Here is a 22,350-nt window from a genome sequence, read left to right as displayed (position 1 = left end):
GAATACTCATCAGAGCTCATGAATGGTAGAAGTAAGTCCAATGGAATCTCTATGGTCTCATTTTGAGCCTCAGATTCCCATTGTTCCTCATTGAGGAACTCAGAGGAGATTGGTGCACGCCCATTGGGGTCTTCCTCAATGGCGTCCTCCTCCTCTCTTTCCTCTCCATATTCGGCCATGTCTATGGCTTTGCACTCTCCTTTTGGATTTTCTTCTGTATTACTTGGGAGAGTGCTAGGAGGGAGTTTAGTAACTTTCTTGCTCAGCTGACCCACTTGTCCTTCCAAATTTCTGATGGAGGACCTTGTTTCATTCATGAAACTTTGAGTGGTCTTTATTAGATCAGAGACCATTGTTGCTAAGTCAGAAGTATTCTGCTTAGAACTCTCTGTCTGTTGCTGAGAAGATGATGGAAAAGGTTTACCATTGTTAAACCTGTTTCTTCCACCATTATTATTGAAACCTTGTTGAGGTCTCTCTTGATTCTTCCATGAGAGATTTGGGTGATTTCTCCATGAAGAATTATAGGTGTTTCCATAGGGTTCTCCTAGGTAATTCACCTCTTCCATGGAAGGGTTCTCAGGATCATAAGCTTCTTCTTCAGATGAAGCATCCTTAGTACTGTTTGGTGCATTTTGCATTCCAGACAGACTTTGAGAAATCAAATTGACTTGTTGAGTCAATATCTTGTTCTGAGCCAATATGGCATTCAGAGTATCAATCTCAAGAACTCCTTTCTTCTGACTTGTCCCATTGTTCACAGGATTTCTCTCAGAAGTGTACATGAATTGGTTATTTGCAACCATTTCAATGAGCTCTTGAGCTTCTGTAGGCGTCTTCTTCAGATGAAGAGATCCTCCAGCAGAGCTATCCAAGGACATCTTGGATAGTTCAGAGAGACCATCATAGAAAATACCTATGATGCTCCATTCAGAAAGCATGTCAGAAGGACATTTTCTGATCAATTGTTTGTATCTTTCCCAAGCTTCATAGAGGGATTCTCCATCCTTCTGTCTGAAGGTTTGGACTTCCACTCTAAGCTTACTCCATCTTTGTGGTGGAAAGAACTTTGCCAAGAAGGCATTGACTAGCTTTTCCCAAGAGTCCAGGCTTTCTTTAGGTTGAGAATCCAACCATATTCTAGCTCTGTCTCTTACAGCAAAAGGGAATAGCATCAGTCTGTAGACCTCAGGGTTAACCCCATTAGTCTTGACTGTGTCACAGATTTGCAAGAATTCAGCTAAAAACTGATGAGGATCTTCCATTAGAAGTCCATGGAACTTGCAATTCTGTTGCATTAGAGAAACTAGTTGAGGCTTAAGCTCAAAGTTGTTTGCTCCAATGGCAGGGATAGAGATGCTTCTCCCATAGAAATCAGGAGTAGGTGCAGTGAAGTCACCCAGCACCTTCCTTGCATTGTTGGCATTGTTGTTGTTTTCGGCTGCCATGTGTTCTTCTTCCTTGAAGAATTCGGTCAGGTCCTCTAAAGAGAGTTGTGCCTTGGCTTCTCTTAGCTTTCGCTTCAAGGTTCTCTCAGGTTCAGGGTCAGCTTCAACAAGAATGCCTTTGTCTCTGCTCCTGCTCATATGAAAGAGAAGAGAAAAAGAAAATGTGGAATCCTCTATGTCACAGTATAGAGATTCCTTGAAATGTCAGAGGAAAAGAGAAATAGAAAGAAGAAGGAGAAGAAGAATTCGAACTTTACTTAGATAAGGTTCGAATTGTGCATTTAGAAGGAGTGGTACTCCATAAATAGAAGGATGTGGGAAGAAGGGAAGTAATTTTCGAAAATTTAAGTAAAAGATTTTGAAAACATTTTGAAAAACACTTAATTGATTTTCGAAAATAAGAGTGGAAAAGAAATCAAGTAATTTTTGAAAAAGATTTTAAATTAGAAATCAAAAAGATATGATTGAAAACTTATTTTGAAAAAGATGTGATTGAAAAATTATGGTTTTAAAAAGATATGATTGAAGAGATATGATTTGAAAACAATTTTAAAAGATATGATTTGAAAACAATTTGAAAAGATATGATTTTAAAAATTAATGACTTGCCTAACAAGAAAAGATATGATTCACACATAAAACCTTCCTCAACAGAAAAGGCAACAATTTTTGAGATGTTCAATCAAATCATTAATTGTTAGTAAGTATCTTTTAAAAAGGAAAGAAATTGATTTTGAAAACATTTGATTGAAAAGATTTGAATTGAAAAAGATTTGATTTTGAAAAACTAAGAAAATTGATTTGAAAACAAAATCTTCCCCCTAGCACCATCCTGGCGTTAAACGCCCAGAATGGTATACATTCTGGCGTTTAACGCCCAAAATGCTACCTCTTTGGGCGTTAAACGCCCAACCAGGTGCCCTGGCTGGCGTTTAAACGCCAGTCTGCCTTTTTCACTGGGCATTTTGAATGCTCAGCTTTTTCTGTGTAATTCCTCTGCAGTATGTTCTGAATCTTCAATTCTTTGTATCATTGACTTGAAAAGACACAAATTAAAAAATATTTTTTGGATTTTTAATAATCAAAATGCAAAATGAATCAAATAACAATGCATGCAAGACACCAAACTTAGCAGTTTGTATACTACTGACACTAACAATATGAGAATGCATATGAGACACACAAAATACTTCAAGTCAATAGAATTCAAAGATCAAAACAAGAAATATATGCATGGATTCGAAAATTATAACAAAAACATGCATTTGACACCAAACTTAGGATGAGACACTAAACTTATGCAAGAAACATCAAATATTTTTGGTCTTTTTGGTTTTGTAAATTTTTTTGTGTTTTTCGAAAATTAAGTAGGAAAAGGTATCAAAATTCTTAATGAGAATTCCAGGAATCAGTGCAATGCTAGTCTAAGACTCCGGTCCAGGAATTAGACATGGCTTCACAGCCAGCCAAGCTTTCAAAGAAAGCTTCGGTCCAAAACACTAGACATGGCCAGAGGTCAGCCAAATCTTAGCAGATCACTGCTCCAAGAGCAAAATTGATGAGAATCAACAAGCTCTTGTGGTGATAAGTTGAAACCTCGGTCCAATCAGATTAGACATGGCTTCTCAGCCAGCCAGATTTCAACAAATCATCATGAAACTCTAGAATTCATCTTCAAGAATTTCGAAAAAAAAATAATACCTAATCTAAGCAACAAGATGAACCGTCAGTTGTCCAGCCTAAACAATCCCGGGCAATAACACCAAAAATTTGATGTTGTTGCCGGATCTTGGCACTGATGTTACCAAAAGCTTGCTCAAAACTTGAACAATCCCCGGCAACGGCGCCAAAAACTTGGTGCGCGAAATTGTGAACAATACTTTTTCACAACTCAAATAATCCCCGGTAATGGCTCCAAGAACTTGGTGGCTCAATACCATGGCATTACACAACTTCGCACAACTAACCAGCAAGTGCACTGGGTCGTCCAAGTAATAAACCTTACGTGAGTAAGGGTCGATCCCACGGAGATTGTTAGTATTGAAGCAAGCTATGGTCATCTTGTAAATCTTAGTCAGGCAAACTCAGATGTATATGGTGATGAACGAAAATGACATAAAAGATAAGGATAGAGATACTTATGTATATCATTGGTGTAAGAGCTTCAGACAAGTGTATGAAGATGCCTTCCCTTCCGTCTCTCTGCTTTCCTAATGCCTTCATCCAACCCTTCTTACTCCTTTCCATGGCAAGCTCGTGTAGGGTCTCACTGTTGTCAGCAGCTACCTCCCATCCGCGCAGTGAAAGCTAATGCACACACTCTGTCACAGTGCTGCCAATCACCGGTTTGGTTCCCTCCCCTACCGGAATAGAATAACTCTTTTGCGTCTGTCACTAACGCCCAGTAGGTTACAGGTTTGAAGCACGTCACAGTCATTCAATCATTGAATCCTACTCAGAATACCACAGACAAGGTTAGACCTTCCGGATTCTCTTGAATGCTGCCATCAGGTCCTGCCTATACCACGAAGATTCCGAAGAATCCAAGAGATATTCACTAAGCCTCAGATGCTTGTAGAACAAGAATGGTTGTCAGTCACCTTGTTCATGGGTGAGAATGGTGATGGGCGTCAATCATCACCTTCATCATGTTGAAGAACAAGTGATATCTTGGTAAAAGAACAAGCGGAATTGAATGGAAGAACAATAGTAATTGCATTAATACTCGAGGTACAGCAGAGCTCCACACCTTAATCTATGGTGTGTAGAAACTCCACCATTGAAAATACATAAGCATAAGGTCTAGGCATGGCCGAATGGCCAGCCTCCCAATGATCTAAGATAGCATAAAACTCAAAGATAGCTACCAAGATATGTTAAAGATTCAATAGTAAAAGGTCCTACTTATAGAAAACTAGTAGCCTAGGGTGTACAGAGATGAGTAAATGACATAAAAATCCACTTCCGGGCCCACTTGGTGTGTGTTTGGGCTGAGCAATGAAGCTTTTTCGTGTAGAGACTCTCCTTGGAGTTAAACGCCAGCTTTAGTGCCAGTTTGGGCGTTTAACTCCCAATTAGGTGCCAGTTCCGGCGTTTAACGCTGGAATTTCTTGAGGTGACTTTGAACGCCGGTTTGGGCCATCAAATCTTGGGCAAAGTATGGACTATTATATATTGCTGGAAAGCCCAGGATGTCTACTTTCCAACGCCGTTGAGAGCGCCCCAATTGGGCTTCTGTAGCTCCAGAAAATCCGCTTCGAGTGCAGGGAGGTCAGAATCCAACAGCATCTGCAGTCCTTTTGAGTCTCTGGATCAGATTTTTGCTCAGGTCCCTCAATTTCAGCCAGAAAATACCTGAAATCACAGAAAAACACACAAACTCATAGTAAAGTCCAGAAAAGTGAATTTTAACTAAAAACTAATAAAAATATAATAAAAACTAAACTAAAACTACTAAAAACATACTAAAAACAATGCCAAAAAGCATACAAATTATCCGCTCATCATCAAGTCATCAACTTTAATTTTAAAAATCAAATCTTTTTAATTTCTCTTTCAACTCTTTTTCAAAATAAATTTCAATCATATCTTTTTAAAATTTTAATTTCAAAATCTTTTTCTAACTTCTTATCTTCTTAAAATTATTTTCAAATTTTTTTCAACTAACCACTTGACTTGTTTGTTTTAATTTTGAAAAGTTTACTATTTCTTATCTTTTTCAAAACCACCTAACTACTTTTCCACTTCTAATTTTCGAAAATCAGTAACCACTTTTTCAAAAATCTTTTTAATTAACTAATTGTTTTAGTTTTTAATTTTCTTCTATTTCTTTTTCAAATTTTTGAAACTAACTTAAATAATTAAATAAAAATAAAAATATTTTTCTTCTCCCTCTTTTTAAAATTTGAATACTCTCTTTCTCATCTCTTTCTATTTATTTTATTAAAGTACTAACACTACTCATCTAATAATTCGAACCCTCTCCCTCTGTTTGTGTTCGAATTCTTCTTATTCTCTCTCTACCACATTCTTCTATTCTTTTTTTCCTCTGACACATAAAGGACTCTTTATACTGTGACATAGATGATTCCACTACTCTCTTTGTTCTCTTCTTTTTCATATGAGAAGGAACCAGGATAAGGACATTCTTGTTGACGCTGATCCTGAATCTTAAAGGACTTTGAAAAGGAAGCTAAGAGAAACTAAAGCACAACACTCCAAAGAGGACCTTACAGAAAATCTCAAAAAAGAAGCAGACATGGCAGCTAAACCCAGCAACAATGCTAGAGATGCAAGGAAGATGCTTGGTGACTATACTACACCAACTTCCAACTTCTATGGAAGAAGCATCTTAATTCCTGCCATTGGAGCAAACAACTTTGAGCTTAAGCCTCAATTAGTTTCTCTAATGCAGCAGAATTGCAAGTTTTATAGACTTTCATCGGAAGATCCTCATTAGTTCTTAGCTGAATTCTTGCAGATCTGTGATACTGTTAAGACCAATAGGGTTGATCCCGAGGTCTACAGACTTATGCTTTTCCCCTTTGCTGTAAGAGACAAAGCTAGGATATGGTTGGACTCACAACCTAGAGAAAGTCTGAACTCTTGGGATAAGTTGGTCACTGCTTTCTTGGCCAAGTTCTTTCCACCTCAAAAGCTGAGCAAGCTTAGAGTGGACGTCCAAACCTTCAGACAGAAAGAAGGTGAATCCCTCTATGAAGCTTGGGGAAGATACAAGCAGTTGATCAGAAGGTGTCCTTCTGACATGCTTTCAAAATGGAGCATCTTGGATATATTCCATGATGGTCTGTCTAAATTGTCCAAGATGTCATTGGACCACTCTTTTGGTGGATTTCTTCATCTGAAGAGAACTCCTGCTGAAGCTCAAGAACTCATTGAGGTGGTTAGAAATAATCAGTTTATGTACACTTCTGAAAGAAATCCTGTGAATAACGAGATGACTCAGAAGAAAGGAGTTCTTGAGATTGATACTCTGAACGCCATATTGGCTCAGAACAAGATATTGACTCAACAAGTCAATATGATTTCTCAGAATCTGACTGGATTGCAAGCTGCATTAGGCAGTACTAAAGAAGCCTCCTCTGAAGGAGAAGCTTATGACCCTGAGAATCCTGCAATGGAAGAGGTGAATTACATGGGAGAACCCTCTGGAAACACCTATAATCCTTCATGGAGGAATTATCCAAATTTCTCATGGAAGGATCAACAGAAGCCTCAACAAGGCTTCAATAACAATAATGGTAGGAGAAATAGGTTTGGCAATAGCAAGCCTTTTCCATCATCTTCTCAGCAACAGACAGAGAATTCTGAGCAGAGCCGCTCTGGCTTAGCAAACATAGTCTCTGATCAATCTAAGGCCACTCTCAATTTCATGACTGAAACAAGGTCCTCCATCAGAAATTTGGAGGCACAAGTGGGTCAACTGTGTAAAAAAGTTACTGAAACTCCTTCTAGTACTCTCCAAAGTAATACAGAAGAGAATTCAAAGAGAGAGTGCAAGGCCATCAATATAACCAAAATGGCCGAACCTACAGAGGAGGAAGAGGTAGTGATCTCAAGTGAGGAAGACCTCAATGGACGTCCACTGACCACTAAGAAGTCCCCTAATGGGGAACCAAAGGAATTCGAGGCTCATACAGAGACCATAGAGATTCCACTAAACTTACTCTTGCCATTTATGAGCTCTGATGAGTATTCTTCCTCTGAGGAGGAGAAAGATATTATTGAAGAGCAAGTTGCTTGGTATTTAGGAGCAATCATGAAGCTGAATGCCAAGTTATTTGGTAATGAGACTTGGGAGAATGAACCTCCATTGCTCATCAATGAACTGAATGCCTTGGTTCAGCTGAAAATATCTCAAAAGAAACTGGATCCCGGAAGTTTCTTAATACCTTGTACCATAGGAACCATGACCTTTGAGAAGGCTCTGTGTGACCTGGGGTCAGGTATAAACCTCATGCCATTCTCTGTAATGGAGAAACTAGGAATCTTTGAGGTATAAGCTGTAAGAATCTCACTAGAGATGGCAGACAAATCAATGAAGCAGGCTTATGGACTTGTAGAGGATGTCTTAGTGAAGGTTGAAGGCCTTTACATCCCTGCTGACTTTATAATCCTAGACACTGGGAAGGATGAGGATGAATCCATCATCCTTGGAAGACCCTTCCTAGCCACAGCAAGGACTGTGATTGATGTGGACAGAGGAGAGTTAGTCCTTCAATTGAATGAGGATTACATTGTGTTTAAGGTTCAAGGATCTTCTTCTGTAAACATGGAGAAAAAGCATGAAAAGCTTCATCCAATTCTCTCCATACAGAATCAAGCAGAACCCCCACATTCAAACCCTAAGTTTGGTGTTGGGAGGCCACAATCATGCTCTGAGTATCTGTGAAGCTCTATAAGAGCTTCCTGTCAAGCTATTGACATTAAATAAGCGCTTGTTAGGAGGCAACCCAATTTTATTTATCTATGCTAATTACTTTTCCATTATTAGTTTATGTTTTCCTTAGGTTGATGATCATGTGGAGTCACAAAAATAGCTACAGAATTAAAGCAGGAATCAAAAACAGCATAAAAAATAGCACACTCTAGAGGACAAGCTTACTGGCGTTTAACGCCCAGTCTGGTAGCATTCTGGGCATTAAATAACAGAATTGGCAGCCAGACTAGCGTTTAATACTAGAAAAGGGTGTCTGGTGTCAGGTTGGCGTTAAATGCCAGTAAAGATAGCAGAATGGGCGTTTAACGCCCAGTCTGGTAGCATTCTGGGCGTTAAACGCCAGAAAGGGGCATCAGCCTGGCGTTTAATGCTAGGAAAGGCAGCAGACTGGCGTTTAAATGCCAGAAATAGCACATAAAGGGCGTTTAAATGCCAGAAAGGTGCAGGGATAAGAAATCCTTGACACCTCAGGATCTGTGGATTCCACAGGATCCCCACCTATCCCAACTCTTTTTCTCTCCTTTTCACACCTTTCTATAACATTCTTCCCCAAAATAACCTCCACCAATCACCTCCATTTCTCCTCTAAAACCATCATACAACCCACCTACCCCCACCCATTCAAATTCAAACAATCTCCCTCCCAACCCAACCCCTATTACAAGAATTCCCTCTCCACTCCACTCCTATATAAGCCCTTCATCACTCCTTCATTTTCACACATCATAACCACCTAAAACCCTCCGTGGTCGAACCATTCACACACCTTAATCTTGATGACAAGTCATCATATGCCTATTTTTCAAGCTAATTTCACTTGTTTCACTAGTTTTTATTGCACTTTCTTGCACTATAAGTAAGTAATTTAGAGTGGAAATGCATGTTTTATTTGAATCAAACAACCACCATTTAATTGATGCTAAATCATGAGGTTTAAGCTAAATTTAATTAATTTTTAATTGATTTATAAACCTTGTGAATTTAGTGATTCTTTGATTGGTTGTTTTGATTATTTGTAGGTGAAGAAAAGAAGAAAAGAAGAAAGCGTGGCTTAAGAAGTGTGGCCAAAGGAAGAAAATAGTGTGGCAAAAGAAGAATAAGTGTGGCGCAACATTGAAGGAGGAAGCCACATTGCTCTCTCCAAGAGCACACTGCTCTCCAAGGGATCACAACAATGAACCAAGCATGCAAGTCTTCACTGCCCTGCCCTCCTTGAGAGCGGAGCACAATTCTAGGCCAAGAAACAAGGGAAGGAAAAATTCTGCCCTGCCCTCCTCAAGAGCAATTTCGGGCTCCTCTTGAAGAAAATCCAAGAAAAATCAACTCCAAGTGCCACCCATGGGTTTTGAACCCAAGCACATAAAGGGAAGGAAATAGCGCCACTCACAAGGAAAAATGAGCCACACTTGGCCAAAATGTCATCCCCAAGTTTCGAACCTAAGGCACCTCCACTCCTTGCATGCGCCACCTTTATTTCCTTCACAAAGAAAAAGAGCCAGCATGCCTTCCGAAGGTTTCGAACTTGGGGCCTTACCCAAGAACAAGGAAAGCTTTGCGCTGCCCACAAGGAGGGCAGAGCAGCATTCCTTGGCGCAAATGAGGCGCGCATTGACACGACCAGGAGCTTGGGCGCGCGCATGATTGACACGGGCAGGGAGGTAAGGCACGCACCATGACACCACTGCCCCGCTCTCTACAAGGGCAAGGCAATCCCCTGGTGCCCCTCCCACACTTGGCGCGCTAATTGGATCCCCATGCAAGGCTTCACTGCTCTGCTCTTGTGAGCAGAGCAGCCTCCTGGGAGCAAAATGGGCTGAAACTCACCTAAAAATCCAATTTAATTCAATTCTTCACCCATCTTTCAAGCCCACTCAAAATTCTTAGATCAAAAGTAGAAAATGTATAAATAGGTGTTAGTTAGGATTAGAAGGGGGCTCTTTTTCTCTTTTTGGTTACTTGGAACTTTTACTTTTTACCTTCACTTCCATTTTTAAATCCTGAGTCAACTTGAAAGCTGATTTTTCATTTTTTTTCTATTTTCTGCAATAGCTGGAGAATTGGAAGAGAGAATTCACTTCTTCTTCCTATGATCTTTTTGTTTTCTTTACTGGGTTTTGTTTGAGTCTTGAGTGTGAAGAATTGAGGAACTTCTATCTCAATCTCCATTTAAGATCTCTTTAATTTTCTTACTGCATAATTGAGTTAAATTCAATTTCCTTTACTGCTTCAATCTTCAATTTCTCTTTAATTGCTTTGTAAACTTGGATCTAGGAAGGCAATTGAGATCTAGACTCTGCTATCTAGTCTCTGGAGTCCTGAGATCTAATTTTCTTTTTGGTTCTTCTGCTGAACCACTGCTGCAATCACATTTTCACTTTCTATTTGAACTCTAGTTACTTTTAATTCATCTCTTGCTTGCTTAATTATTGAAATTTAATTTCTCTTGCTTAAATTCTGAATTCCCAGTCCTCAAATCCCTTTTCAATTCAAGTAATTTATATTTCTTGCACTTTAAGTTACCGTAATTTACATTTCTTGCACTTTAAGTTTCAGTCATTTAATTTCTTGTTCTTTAAAATTCAGTACCTTTACTTTCAATTCTCTTTAATTTCTGCAATTCATCCCTCTCCCTTTACATTTCCTGCTATTTACTTACTGTTGGATACAAAATCACTCAAATCAATCTTTGTTTTCTTGACTAAATCATCCACTAAACTAAAATTGCTCAATCCTTCAATCCCTGTGGGATCGACCTCACTCTCGTGAGTTTAATTACTTGATGCGACCTGGTACACTTGCCGGTGAGTTTTGTGTTGGATAGTTTTCCACACATCAAGTTTTTGGTGCCGTTGCCGGGGATTGAAATAGATTGACAATGATTAAGTGAAGTGGAGGTCTAGATCAAGCACTTTTTCTTTTTTGTTTCTTTAATTTTTAATTAACCCTCTAACTGTTTGAATTTTTGCTTAAGCTAACTAAAACTTCACTCTAGCAATAGATTGAAGTGTCACTAGTTTTGTGTGTTTCTTGTGTTTTGTTTATATGACAGATACAAGAAGAGCTCTACCCACCTTTCATGAACAAGACGAACGAACCATCAGGAGATTAAGAAGAGCTGAAAGAGGGAAAAACATTGTTGGAGAGGAGGAGTCAGAAGAAGAATTTCAAGACATGGAGGAACATTCAACCAATCCACCAGAAGGAGGGGCCAACAATAACCCACAACAGAGGAGAGTACTGGCCTCCTATACATTTGCAAATGCTAGACATTATGGAAGTAGCATTCTTACCCCTAATGTCAATGCAAACAATTTTGAACTGAAGCCACAACTCATCACATTGGTCCAAAACAACTGCTCTTTTGGAGGAGGGCCATTGGAGTCCCCGAACCAACATCTATCCACTTTCTTGAGGATTTGTGACACAGGTAAAAGCAATGGAGTGCACCCTGACATATATAAGTTATTGTTATTCCCATTCTCTCTCAGGGACAAAGCAACTCAATGGCTAGAAACATTTCCAAAGGAGAGCATCAACACTTGGGATGATTTGGTGAGCAAGTTTCTTGCCAAATTTTATCCCCCTCAAAGGATCATAAGATTGAAGATTGAGGTGCAGACATTCACTCAAATAGATGCTGAAAATCTATATGAGGCATGGGAAAGATATAAGGCTCTGCTGAGGAAATGTCCACCAGAGATGTTCACTGAGTGGGATAAGCTGCAGAACTTCTATGAAGGACTCACTCTAAAAGCTCAAGAGGCACTTGATCATTCAGCTGGAGGATCATTGCAATTGATGAAAATTGCAGAGGAAGCTCAAAACCTCATTGATATGGTGGCCAACAACCAATATTTCTTTGCTCACCAAAGGCAACACCAACCATCACAGAGGAAGGGAGTGCTAGAATTGGAAGGAGTGGATACAATTTTGGCTCAACACAAAGTGATGCAGCAGCAGATTCAGCAACAATTTGAGCAAATGGCCAAGAGAATTGATAGCCTACAGGTTGCATCAGTGAGTGCCACAAGCCAACCATCAACTCCTTGGGGGCAGAATGAAGAGAACCAAGAAGAACAGCAACAAGAGCAAGTGCACTATATGCACAACCAAAATTCTGGATCAAATGAGGTGTATGGTGACACCTACAATCCATCTTGGAAGAACCACCCAAACTTTAAGTGGGGAGACAATCACAACCAGAATCAACAACCATGGCAGAGGAACTCAGCTCAAAATACTCCAAGAAACAACCAAAATCACAACCAGCAGCCAACTAACCAAAATCCTTATAGAAAACCTCAAAACAACTACCCCAACTCCAATTATTATCCATCCAATAACCAACCCACCAACCAAAACACTTACCATCAACCATCAACACCCCACAACCAACCAATCTCACAAGACTCTCAGAGGATTACTAATCTGGAGATGCTCATGGAGAAGATGATGAAGAACCAAGAAATGACTACAATGAACCATGAAGCCTCCATGAAGATCTTAGAGAGGCAGATTGGACAAATCTCCAAGCAGATTTCTATTGAGAGACCTTCAAGCTCACTACCAAACGACACCATTCCTAATCCAAAGGAGGAGTGCAAAGCTGTACAACTAAGGAGTGGAAAGACATTGGTGGATAGCAACAAAGGGGCAACCAAGAAGCTTATGGAGAGTGACAAAGAACCAACAGAGAAAGAGGGAGCTAACGACAAGAACATAACAAGCAAGAATGTCCCAGAAAAGCTCACAGAAGAGAACAACCAACCACAGAATTTGAAGAAGGGAAAGCAGATCATGGAAGAACCAAATCCAAGACAACAGCAAGTAGAGAAGAGTCTTACACCTCCACTACCTTATCCACAGAGATTCCACAAAGAAGCAAAGGATAAGCACTTTCATAAGTTCCTCGAGACTTTCAAGAAGCTAGAGATCAACATACCCTTGGCTGAGGCATTGGAGCAAATGCCTCTGTATGCCAAGTTCTTAAAGGAGCTTATCAACAAGAAAAGAAGTTGCCTGGAGAAGGAGACTGTGCTGCTCACTGAAAAATGTAGCACTGTACTTCAAAAAGGAATCCCACCAAAGCTTAAAGATCCAGGGAGTTTCGTAGTTGCTTGTACCATAGGCAAAATGACATTAGACAAGGCTCTTTGTGATCTTGGAGCTAGTATCAACTTAATGCCCCTGTCCATGATGAGGAAGCTTGCGATAGAAGAACTCAAACCCACTAGGATGTCACTAGTCATGGCTGATAGATCAATCAAGACACCTAATAGAATTGTGGAGAATCTGTTAGTAAAGGTTGGGGAGTTTATCTTCCCTGCGGATTTTGTGATCTTGGACACTGAAAGGGAAGAAAATAATTCAATCATCTTGGGAAGACCATTTCTAGCAACTGCAAGAGCTATTATCGATGTGGAAAAGGGAGAGATGATCTTCAGAGTACACAATGAGCAAATGGTCATAAATGTTTTCAAGTCAATGCAACACCCTCCTGAGCAAGAGGATTACCTGAGAGTGGACATGATAGAAAGCCTGGTGGAAGAAATGTTAAACACTAATCATCATGAGCAAGAAGAGGAAAATAACCAAGAGACAATAGAGGAACAAGCAGTTGAGATCTCTATTGACAAAGAGGTAAAACCAAGCAAGAAGGAAGAAGTACAAAAATAAGAACAGAAGCCATTACCCACCCATCTCAAATATGCATTCGTTGGCACATCAGAGAGTTTCCCAGTGATCATCAATTCATCCCTGACAAAAAAAGAAGAAGGAGAACTTCTTGATGTACTCAGAGCTCACAAGGATGCTTTAGGGTGGACCATTGATGACCTGAAAGGCATCAGCCCTGCAGTGTGTATGCATAAAATCCTCTTGGAGGACAATTCCAAACCAGTGGTTCAACCTCAGAGAAGGCTAAATCCCACAATGAAGGAAGTTGTCCAGAAGGAAGTAATGAAGTTGTGAAATGCAGGGATAATCTATCCTATCTCTGATAGCTCATAGATAAGCCCAGTTCAAGTGGTACCAAAGAAGGGTGGGATGACAGTAATTGTTAATGAGAAAAATGAACACATTCCCACAAGAAGTATAACAGGATGGAGGATGTGTATTGACTATAGGAAGCTAAATGATGCCACACGCAAAGATCATTTCCCACTTCCTTTCATTGACCAGATGCTTGAAAGATTGGCCGGCCATGCTTACTATTGCTTTCTGGACGGCTATTCTGGGTATAATCAGATAGTGGTAGATCCAAAAGGACCAAGAAAAGACTTCATTCACATGTCCATTTGGAGTTTTTGCCTATAGAAGGATGCCGTTTGGGCTATGCAATGCCCCAGCCACCTTTCAAAGGTGTATACTCTCCATTTTTTCAGATATGGTCGAAAAGTTTTTAGAGGTTTTCATGGACGACTTTTCTATTTTTGGTGACAATTTCAATGCTTGCCTGAAACATCTAACTCTTGTCTTGAAATGGTGCCAAGAAACTAATTTGGTTTTGAACTGGGAGAAGTGTCATTTCATGGTGCCCGAGGGGATTGTTCTTGGTCCCAAAGTTTCAAGAAAAGGGATAGAGGTTGACAAGGCAAAAGTGGAAATCATAGAGAAGCTCCATCCACCAACTAATGTGAAATCTGTTAGAGGTTTCTTGTGGCATGCAGGATTTTATAGAAGGTTTATCAAGGATTTTTCTAAAATAGCCAAACCTTTGAGTAATCTGTTAATGATTGATAATCCTTTTGTTTTTGATGAAAACTGCCAGCATGCCTTTGAAACTTTAAAAAACAGACTCACAACAGCACCAATCATCACACCCCCGAATTGGGAACTCCCTTTTGAACTCATGTGTGATGCAAGTGATATTGCAATTGGTGCTGTGCTTGGACAAAAGAAGGGAAACTTGCATCATGTCATATATTATGCAAGTAAGGTGTTGAATGAGGCTCAAAAAAATTACACCACAATAGAGAAGGAATTATTAGCTGTAGTTTATGCATTTGATAAGTTTAGATCATACTTGATAGGATCCAAAATTGTGGTTTATACTGACCATGCTGCCCTTAAGTATTTGATGTCAAAGCAGGATGTTAAACCAAGATTTATCAGGTGGATATTGCTCCTACAAGAGTTTGACATTGAAGTAAAGGACAGGAAGGGCACTAAAAATCGAGTTGCTGATCATTTGTCGAGGCTACCACAAAAAACAATAAAAAAAGCCTCCCAACCCGTGAATGAAAGCTTTCCAGATGAACACCTTTTGTAGATCCAGTAAGCACCTTGGTTTGCTGATATAGCAAACTACAAAGTGGGGAGGAAGATACCTCAAGAGTTCTCTAAGCAACAAGTGAAGAAGTTAATCAATGAAGCAAGGAAATTCTTGTGGGATGAACCCTTCCTGTTCAAGAGATGTTCTGATGAAGTGATTAGAAGGTGTGTCCCTGAGAGTGAAATAAGGGATATATTGTGGTATTGCCATGGCTCAGCTTATGGTGGACACTTTGGTCCGGAAAGAACAGCTGCAAAAATACTGCAGAGTGGCTTCTATTGGCCAACTATCTTCAAAGATGCTAGAGAGTTTGTTCACCAATGTAATGAATGCCAGAGAGCAGGAGGATTGACAAGAAGGAATGAGATGCCACAGAATTTCATTTTGGAATTAGAATTATTTGATTTATGGGGCATTGATTTCATGGGACCCTTTCCCCCTTCCTATTCTTTCAGATATATCTTGGTAGCAGTGGAGTATGTCTCAAAGTGGGTGGAAGCCATAGCCACAACTACCTGTGATGCGCAAATTGTCCTTCAATTCCTTAAGAAGCACATTTTCACTAGATATGGAGTGCCCAAGGGTCTTATTAGTGATGGTGGTGGTCATTTTTGTAACAAACAAATGGAGAAACTTCTTCATAAATATGGAGTTATTCATAAAGTAGCCACACCATACCACCCTCAGACTAATGGGCAGGCTGAATTAGCAAACAGAGAATTGAAGAAGATCCTAGAGAAGACAGTAGGAAGCACAAGAAAGGATTGGGCTAGGAAGTTGGAAGATGCACTCTGGGCATACATGACAGCTTTCAAAACTTCCATTGGGAAGTCCCCCTTTCAGCTATTATATGGCAAATCTTGTCACCTCCCTGTAGAGCTTGAACACAAAGCTTTTTGGGCTACTAAACTCCTAAACCTTGACTCTGAAGCAGTAGGGGAGAAAAGGTTGTTGCAGCTAAATGAACTGGATGAATTTAGGCTAGAAGCCTATGAAAATGCCAAGATATACAAGGAAAAAGCCAAGAGGTGGCATGACAGGAAGATCTTGAAGAAAGAATTCAAACCTGGGCAGCAAGTACTCTTGTACAACTCACGACTCAAGATGTTCCCTGGCAAGCTTAAATCTAAGTGGACTGGTCCATATTTGGTAACTAAGGTTTTTTCTTATGGGAGTATTGAATTGCTAGACGAAGCAACAAAGAGTAAATTCACAGCAAATGGTCACAGAGCAAAGTTGTACCTAGGAGGACAATGGGACAAGGAAAAAGAGGTTCAGAGCCTACAGCCTTCTTGAAGCAAAAATGAAAGATGTCAAGCTAGTGACATTAAAAGAGGGCTTGTTGGGAGGCAACCCAACCTGAGGTAGTTTTCTTTTCATAGATTTTTTCAATAAAAATGTAGAATAATTGGTATGCATTGCAAGGAGCTAAGTTTGGTGTTGCACACTAAATCTCATTTAAAAGCACATTCTCACTTCCTGCACAATACTAACTCCAAGCAATCAGACAGATTATTCAACTACTTAACTGCTTTCTAGTTTTAATTCCATAACCTTTAGCAAGGACACAAGGTTTCACATATGGTTAAGTTGATGCATGAAAAATAGTGGCAAGGAACTAAGTTTGGTGTTCACACACCAAAGTAAGTTCAAAAAGCCATAATCATTTTTAGACTAACCAATTGCACAAAGGCTTGAGAAGCAAGCAACCTTTGAGAATTATGCAGGACATTAGTCAACCATTGAAGATATTGTGTATCTTAACTCAAAAAGAACACAACAGAAGGAAGAATCAAAGGGCTGCAACTTCAAAGGTTGTATCTAAACTTAATCCTTGCTTCTATGAATTGTTTTGAATCTGGGAACCCTTATATATCTTGCTAAAGTGTTTATCTGGTTGCAAGTGGAATTGTTTGTTAAGAATGCTTATCTGCATAATGCTTGTCATTCATTACTCAGCTTTGAATTTTGTTTTGTTTCCCATATGCTTGAATAAAAGAGAAATGTTTGAATTAGAAAGTAAATATCCAATGTTGCATAAGTCAGAATGGAAGTTGGTGGTGGTATGTGTTTGATTCAATTGTTATCTCATAGAATAATTGCTGCATAATGACATGTTACTTGAAGCTTAAGCTAGTTTGCTGCTATGATCCTTCAATTAATGAAAGTCCCTTGAAAATAAAATAAAACAGAAAGAAAATGAAGAAGAAAAAGCCAATGTGGCAAGAAAAACAAAGAATAAGGCTGGGCACCAATAGCTTGGACCCTAGGACACATGCCTGTGGTGTTCTTGTACTAGGATATGCTTGGACAAGTAAATTCTAAGGGGTATTTCAAAATCTGGCCACTTAGATCAACTGATTTGGGATGGCCAATTGAAAGTCCACAATAAAGAGCAACCTAGTTACAAAGCATTTAGTTATCTAAAGAGATGCTGGGCACCAATGATCCTAGGAAGAAAAAGGTGAGCCATGTGTCTGTGGTGAAGAAATGTTGAGTGAAATTAAGCCAAAGGCCACTGCAACATTTTCCACCAAGCCTTCAATAAATAATAAGCTCTCTAATGCAAAAGAAAGAAGAAAAAGCTAACAAGGGAAATAAACAAAAAGTAAGGTATTGTAGCAGCAACCGTGGTGAACCCTTTAGGAGACATTGTTTGTTTTGACAGCAAGTAATAAATGAACTACTATTGATCTGCATAAAACACCATAAACCAAGTTCAACTATATGTTTAATAAGGATATGCATGCTTCTATATTTCATTCTATCTTCTATTATGTTTAGTGCTTGCTTGGGGACAAGCAAGATTTAAGTTTGGTGTTGTGATGACAAGTCATCATATTCCTATTTTTAAAGCTAATTTCACTTGTTTCACTAGTTTTTATTGCACTTTCTTGCACTATAAGTAAGTAATTTAGAGTGGAAATGCATGTTTTATTTGAATCAAACAACCACTATTTAATTGATGCTAAATCATGAGGTTTAAGCTAAATTTAATTGATTTTTAATTGATTTATAAACCTTGTGAATTTAGTGATACTTTGATTGGTTGTTTTGATTATTTGTAGGTGAAGAAAAGAAGAAAAGAAGGAAGCGTAGCTTAAGAAGTGTGGCCAAAGGAAGAAAATAGTGTGGCAAAAGAAGAAGAAGTGTGGCGCAACATTGAAGGAGGAAGCCACATTGCTCTCCCCAAGAGCACACTGCTCTCCAAGAGAGCACAACAATGAACCAAGCATGCAAGTCTTCACTGCCCTGCCCTCCTTGAGAGCGGAGCACAATTCTAGGCCAAGAAACAAGGGAAGGAAAAATTCTGCCCTGCCCTCCTCAAGAGCAATTTCGGGCTCCTCTTGAAGAAAATCCAAGAAAAATCAACTCCAAGTGCCACCCATGGGTTTTGAACCCAAGCACATAAAGGGAAGGAAATAGCACCACTCACAAGGAAAAATGAGCCACACTTGGCCAAAATGACATCCCCAAGTTTCGAACCTAAGGCACCTCCACTCCTTGCATGCGCCACCTTTATTTCCTTCACAAAGAAAAAGAGCCAGCATGCCTTCCGAAGGTTTCGAACTTGGGACCTCACCCAAGAACAAGGAAAGCTTTGCGCTGCCCACAAGGAGGGCAGAGCAGCATTCCTTGGCACAAATGAGGCACGCATTGACACGGCCAGGAGCTTGGGCGCGTGCATGATTGACACGGGCAGGGAGGCAAGGCACGCACCATGACACCACTGCCCCGCTCTCCACAAGGGCAGGGCAATCCCCTGGTGCCCCTCCCACACTTGGCGCGCTAATTGGATCCCCATGCAAGGCTTCACTGCTCTGCTCTCCACAAGAGCAGAGCAGCCTCCTGGGAGCAAAATGGGCTGAAACTCACCTAAAAATCCAATTTAATTCAATTCTTCACCCATCTTTCAAGCCCACTCAAAATTCTTAGATCAAAAGTAGAAAATGTATAAATAGGTGTTTGTTAGGATTAGAAGGGCCTCTTTTTTCTTTTTGGTTACTTGGAACTTTTACTTTTTACCTTCACTTCCATTTTTAAATCCTGAGTCAACTTGAAAGCTGATTTTTCATTTTTTTCTGTTTTCTGCAATAGCTGGAGAATTGGAGGAGAGAATTCACTTCTTCTTCCTATGACCTTTTTGTTTTCTTTACTGGGTTTTGTTTGAGTCTTGAGTGTGAAGAATTGAGGAACTTCTGTCTCAATCTCCATTTAAGATCTCTTTAATTTTCTTACTGCATAATTGAGTTAAATTCAATTTCCTTTACTGCTTCAATCTTCAATTTCTCTTTAATTGCTTTGTGAACTTGGATCTAGGAAGGCAATTGAGATCCAGACTCTGCTATCTAGTCTCTGGAGTCCTGAGATTTAATTTTCTTTTTGTGTTTGAATTCTAGTTACTTTCAATTCATCTCTTGCTTGGTTAATTGTTGAAATTTAATTTCCCTTGCTTAAATTCTGAATTCCCAGTCCTCAAATCCCTTTTCAATTCAAGCAATTTATATTTCTTGCACTTTAAGTTACCGTAATTTACATTTCTTGTACTTTAAGTTTCAGTCATTTAATTTCTTGTTCTTTAAGATTCAGTACCTTTATTTTCAATTCTCTTTAATTTCTGCAATTCATCCCTCTCCCTTTACATTTCCTGCTATTTACTTACTTTTGGATACAAAATCACTCAAATCAATCTTTGTTTGCTTGACTAAATCATCCACTAAACTAAAATTGCTCAATCCTTCAATCCCTGTGGGATCGACCTCACTCCCATGAGTTTTATGATGCGACCCGGTACACTTGCCGGTGAGTTTTGTGTTGGATCGTTTTCCACACATCATATCTCCTCTATCTTTTCTTCCTCTAATCCTTTCTTTCTTCTTTTGCTCGAGGACAAGCAAACCTTTTAAGTTTGGTGTGGAAAAAAGCTCTGCTTTCTATTTTTCCATAACCATTAATGGCACCTAAGGCCGGAGAAACCTCTAGAAAAAGGAAAGGGAAGGCAGTTACTTCCAACTCTGAGTCATGGGAGATGAAGAGATTCATCTCAAAAGCCCATCACTAGAAAGAGGATGGAGCAAACAAGAGAGCCCACTCATGGACCTCAACAAGAGCATGAGGAAGTCCCTCATCAAGAAATCTCTGAGATGCCTCAAGGGATGCATTTCCCTCCACACCACTATTGGGAGCAACTCAACACCTCTTTAGGAGAATTGAGTTCCAACATGGAGCAACTAAGAATGGAGCACCAAGAGCAGTCCATCATCCTCCATGAAATTAGAGATGACCAAAAGGCCATGAGAGAAGAGAAACAAAGGCAAGGAAAAGAGATAGAAGAGCTCAAGAACTCCATTGGTTCTTCAAGAGGAAGAAAAAGCCACCATCACTAAGGTGGACCCGTTCTTTAATCTCCTTGCCTATTTTGTTTTTCTGTTTTTCATTTTTATGCGTTATGTTTTGACTATGTTTGTGTCTTTATTACATGATCATTAGTGTTTAGTGTCTATGTCTTAAAGCTATGAATGTTCCATAAATCTTTTACCTTTCTTAAATGAAAAATGTTTCTATTTGCAAAAGAACAAGAAGTACATGAATTTTGAATTTTATCTTGAAATTAGTTTATTTATTTTGATGTGGTGGCAATACTTTTTGTTTTCTGAATGAATGCTTGAACAGTGCATATTTTTTAAAGTGAAGTTTATGAATGTTAAAATTGTTGGCTCTTGAAAGAATAATGAAAATAGAGAAATGTTATTGATAATTTGAAAAATCATAAATGTGATTCTTGAAGCTAGAAAAAGCAGTGAAAAACACAAAGCTTGCAAAAAAAATGGCAAAAAATAAAGAAAAAGAAAGAAAAAGAAAAAGCAAGCAGAAAAAGCCAATAGCTCTTTAAACCAAAAGGCAAGAGCAAAAAGGCAGTAACCCTTTAAACTAAAAGGCAAGGGTAAAGAGGATCAAAGGCTTTGAGCATCAGTGGATAGGAGGGCCCAAAGGAATAAAATCATGGCCTAAGCGGCTAATTCAAGTTGTCCTAACCATGTGCTTGTGTCATGTAGGTCCAAGTGAAAAGCTTGAGACTGAGTGATTAAAGTCGTGATCCAAAGCAAAAGAGTGTGCTTAAGAACTCTAGGCACCTTTAACTGGGGACTCTAGCAAAGTTGAGTCACAATCTGAAAAGGTTCACCCAGTTATGTGTCTGTGGCATTTATGTATCAGGTGGTAATACTGGAAAACAAAATGCTAAGGGTCACGGACAAGACTCATAAAGTAGCTGTATTCAAGAATCAACATAATAAACTAGTAGAATCAATAACACTATCTGAATTCTGAGTTCTTATGGATGCCAATCATTCTGAACTTCAAAGGATAAAGTGAGATGCCAAAACTATTCAGAAGCAAAAAGCTACTAGTCCTGCTCATCTAATTGGAACTAAGCTTCATTGATATTTTTAAATTTATTGTATTTTCTCTTGTTTATATCCTATTTTGTTTTTAGTTGCTTGGATACAAGCAACAATTTAAGTTTGGTGTTGTGATGAGCGGATAATTTATATGCTTTTTGGCATTATTTTTAGGTAGTTTTTAGTATGTTTTAGTCACTTTTTATTATATTTTTATTAGTTTTTAAGAAAATCACATTTCTGGAATTTACTATGAGTTTGTGTGTTTTTTTGTAATTTCAGGTATTTTCTAGCTGAAATTAAGGGACCTGAGCAAAAGTCTGATTCAGAGGCTGAGAAAGGACTGCAGATGCTGTTGAATTCTGACCCTCCTGCACTCGAAGTGAATTTTCTAGCGCTATAGAAGCCCAATTAGCACTCTCTAAATTGCGTTGTGGTGCACGAAATTGCAATAACACTTTTGCAATCCCGCACAACTAACCAGCAAGTGCACTGGGTCGTCCAAGTAATACCTTGCGTGAGCAAGGGTCGATCCCACGGAGATTGTCGGCTTGAAGCAAGCTATGGTTATTTTGTAAATCTTAGTCAGGATATCAGAAATTATCAGGATTGATTGTAAAAAGCAAAAGAACATGTAATGGTTACTTGTACTGCAGTAATGGAGAATGGGTTGAGGTTTGGAGATGCTCCATCTTCTGAATCTCTGCTTTCCTACTGTCTTCTTCATCAAACACGCATGTCTCCTTCCATGGCAAGCTCGTGTAGGGT

General features: G+C 39.2%; 1 non-coding gene across 1 annotated transcript; it reads left to right on the top strand.

Annotated features, from left to right (window-relative positions):
* Positions 1-935: 935 nt before the first annotated feature.
* LOC130978760 (small nucleolar RNA R71) lies at positions 936-1,043 on the top strand. The gene has a single exon (XR_009086376.1). It is a non-coding gene; the product is annotated as a small nucleolar RNA R71 (small nucleolar RNA).
* Positions 1,044-22,350: the final 21,307 nt, after the last annotated feature.

Source organism: Arachis stenosperma, chromosome 4 (assembly GCF_014773155.1).
Source record: "Arachis stenosperma cultivar V10309 chromosome 4, arast.V10309.gnm1.PFL2, whole genome shotgun sequence".
NCBI lineage: Eukaryota > Viridiplantae > Streptophyta > Magnoliopsida > Fabales > Fabaceae > Arachis > Arachis stenosperma.
Note: the sequence above shows the minus strand (reverse complement) of the source record. Positions and strands in the feature narration are given on the sequence as shown.